This window comes from Hemiscyllium ocellatum, chromosome 23, assembly GCF_020745735.1.
Source record: "Hemiscyllium ocellatum isolate sHemOce1 chromosome 23, sHemOce1.pat.X.cur, whole genome shotgun sequence".
NCBI classification, from domain to species: Eukaryota; Metazoa; Chordata; class Chondrichthyes; order Orectolobiformes; family Hemiscylliidae; genus Hemiscyllium; species Hemiscyllium ocellatum.
Window position 1 is genome coordinate 36,393,973 of NC_083423.1, and position 4,231 is coordinate 36,398,203.

The window sequence follows — 4,231 nt, forward strand, 5'->3', positions numbered from 1 at the left end:
GAACTAAAATTAACATTTCATCCAAGGACATTGAAACTAGTCATCCAGATTCACCAAAGAGGTTTGCTAAGGTTCTCAACTCTTCTTTGATTAATACCATTATGACATTCTTCACAAGTTGGAGATGAAGTATCACATACAGTCAGCAAGCCTGGAAAAACATAAACTTCAGCAAACTAAATAAATAAAATGAGCAGTATTTCAGGGAGCTCTTCCTTTGGCAGGAGAGAGAAGTTGCAAGTGAAAATGGTCGAACTGAACACAAGAGAGAGTGCTCCCTCTCACTATCTCTCAGGCAAAAACAAATGGTCTGGCTGGATAGAATTGACCAAAAAGGAGACAATATAAAACTGAGAAGGCAAAGGTAACTGTAATGTTCGCTATTGCCGACCATCCAAGAAACTTACTAATTGTGGTGACAACTCAAAACCTTACATCTCGAGGATAGCCATAATACTCTCTGTACATTATTTTATCTTTCCTTTGTATTGAGCATCAGACATTTTTAACTTAGTACTAATTTATGTGTGTGACAGGCAATACAACTGCATAAAAGTGGCATGTTTGAAGTTATGTCTCCATTAGTTTTCTTGAGGTTTGCAGTTAATAAACACTTTAATTCTTAAGCTCAAGGAAACCTTGTGATCAACTCCTTACTAACAGTAAAAAAAAGTTACTTTTGATTTAATTGAGGTAAAGTGTAACCTCTTGCTATTAATGAACTTTAATCTTTGTTACAACTGGTCAAGAAGGTTGACAACAGGAAAGCTGTTAACCCCTTCACACCCAATCATAAATAATTTTAAATCTAACTTTGATAGATTTCCATTCATCCAAGATAATAAGAAACTTGGAGCAAAAGCTGCTGCATGGGATAGACCACAGATCAACCGTGATTGCATTGAATGGTAAATAGGCTCAAATGGCTCTTGTTCCAATTAGCTAAAGATTCATCTGCATGATCGGTAGGCAGTATGTGGGCTGCATCCTAGGAGTTATCATTGACCAGAAACTCAACTGGATTCACCACATAAATGCAGTGGTTAAAAGAGCAGGTCAGAGGCTAGGAATACTGTGGTGAGTAACTCATCTCCTGATTCCCTAAAGCTTGACCACCATCTACAAGGCACAAATCAGAAGTGTAATGGATTACTCCCAACTTGCCTGGACTGGTGCAGCCCCAACAACACTCAAGAAGCCTGACACCATGCAGAACAAAGCAGCAAGCTTGATTGACACTGCATCCATAAGCATCCACTCCCTCCACCACTAACACTCTGTAGCAGCAGTGTGCATTATCTTCAAGAGGCACTGCAGAAATTCACCAAAGATCCTCAGACTACACCTTCCAAACCCGCAATTGATTCCACCCAGAAGGACAAGAGCAGCAGATATGTGGGAATGCCACCACCTTCTCCTCCAAGTCACTCTCCATCCTGACTTGGAAATATATCATTGTTCTTTCATTGTTGCTGGGTAAAGATCCTGGAATTCCCTCCCTAGTGGCATTGTAAATCAACCCACAGTGGTTCAAGAAGGCAGCTCACCACCACCTTCTCAAGGACAACTAGGGACAGACATTAAATGCTGGGCTCAGCAAGTGTGACTCATATCCCACAACATGAATACATGTTTAAAATGTTAGACCAGGTGTGTCAGCTCAATAACGGGTGAGTGCCATGAGTTTGCTTTTTGAGACTCAGATGAGGATGTTGATGGGAATGCTAATGAGCACACAGCCCTGGAGACTTGCTGGCCCACCAATTATGCAGCATCAAACACTACTTCATAGACAGAAGCCAGTCAGCATCTCAATGCTGCAATGGAAGTTTAAATCTTCAGATCTCAGTATCCAAAGGGGCTTACAGGTGACACTTCAGCAATTTAAGCTCCACTAAATATTATGATCAATGTGGCGGCGTCACAATGTATCTGACAGCGTTGATCTCATTAAAAGGCAGACTGTCCTCCCAAAGGCAGAGGGCGTACATCAGCGCAGAGATGGAATTTTTTGCCTCTTAACAGTCACTGCCTGGTTCTAGCTGAAGGACCAAAGACAGCTGGAATGGTTGACTGCCAAAGGATATTTGCATCCACCTCTGTGAAAGCTACCAAAGACTTGTAGCATCAAAGCTTTATGGTGGGATGGATGTAAATACAAAACAATCTTTGCCTGTCAGCAAAGCTTACAGGTTGTAAGAGGAAGCTCAATGGTTAATGCAATCACTAGAACACACAAATACAACAAGACATCTGGAAGGTGTATCCATCTGTATACACCATGGAAATTCTCAGCTTTCAATTAATTTAGGAAGACATGTGGCAGTAAAGGTCATTGACAGAGGCAGTAGGTAAAGCAAAGGCTAATGCAGCTACAAAGACCTGTGCACCAACCAAAATAAAATGCACATGTTTGAACTACAACAAAAGGCATCTTGTATCTCACCAGAGGCACATACAAGAAGTGATAGACAAACCAGCAACTTGACAATATACACAACAAAACGAAAAAAATGGTTTCATTCATGCTTCATTCAGTCAATCTTGTGGAAAACATTAAAGTCACCACAACACCTAAAGTGCTTGCAAAAAAATTAATTTAGCTGTCCTCTGAAGACTAGTGACTATTTGGTATTTGTAAAGATTGTCACACAGGCTTGAGTGAATTCTAAAAAAAAATTCAGAAATATTGTGAGCCACGACAAAACTTATAAATGGAGAACATTCAATGTGCTGCAGTTCACCAATTCCATGAGCAGGATTAGTAATGCTGGAGTGCAACTACAATCAATCTGCCTGGATGTTACAGATAATCTCCATTTTAGATACTGTTGGACCAATTGTTATGGGTCCATCACCTTTCCATCTCCTAACACTAGTCACAAGCCATGGAATCAGTCATACATCAGACAAGCTCAGAAACTTTGCTTATACTTCAATTCATGATTTAACAGTGAAATATTCTGAATGTTTTAATATAATTGGCAAATGTAAGGGAACTACAATATTGCATTTAAAGGAGAATACACGTCCAACTATTGACTCACCATCTAGAATCAATGTCTTCTTAAAAGACAAATTAAAGATCAAACTAGACAAGCTGGAGGGAGATGGAACCATTAAAAGTACAGGAACACACAGGCTGGTGTAGCCATAAAGAAGATTGATTTTTCAAAGTACATATTGATCTACAATTACTAAATGCAGCTGTGAAAAGATGCCCTTACACAATACACACTTTACCAGCACTGAATCTGAGATTTTCAGGTAGAAAGGTCTTCCTGGAGATTGATGCCAAGTACAGATACCAGTCAGTATGTCACACAGAGCAGTCATATGAGGTAACTACTTTCTGTACCACATTCAGATTATATTGTTTTCAATGAGGCCACTATGTAGAGAACAGGATTTCTTTCAAGTTAGGAACCCAGGAAAGAGGAGACAAGTAGGTCATTTGGCCCTTCAAGCCTGCTCCACCATTCATTATGATCTGGGCTGATCACCCAACTCACTAACCTGTTCCTGTTTCTCCCCACATCCTTTGGTCTCCGAAGCCTCAAGTGTTGCATCCATCTGCTAGTTTTGGCTTTGACTGTTTACTATGGTAACAAATTTCACAGTGTCAACACTCCCTGAGTGAAGAAATTTCTCCTCACCTCACCTAAGTGGTTATCCCATATCCTTAGACTGGGAACCCAGGTTCTGGACTCTCCCATCATCGGGAACATCCTTCCTATGTCTACCTTGTCTGGTTCTGTTAGAATTTTAGAGGTTTCCATGAGAAATGCCTTATTCATCTGAACTTCAGGTGATTCAACCTCGCCTCATGAGGCAGTCCCCCATTAGTTTGGAATCAGGCTGGTAAACCTTCACTGCACTCCTTGTATTGCAGGCGGACTATGTTACATTCACTGTACCAATAAGCCCTCAAACTATATTTTCTGTTTCACAGATCTTTGAGGTCTGTGCATAGAAGCAGCTTCTGAAATCAGAAGTCAATGCTGGGAATGGTATCAACATGCCAATTGGCTATCATGGATCCTCTGAGTTTAGATCTGCAGTTTAGAGGGAACTGTTGCATGGTGCATCAGTATCACTAATAGCACTGCTGTGGTAAATAGAGTCATACTATACAGCAGGAAAATAAAGCAAAAATATGACCACAGTTTGCACTTTTTAATATGTTATGACCAGCTTCCCAATTTATTATTGTTCCAGATAGAATACAAGA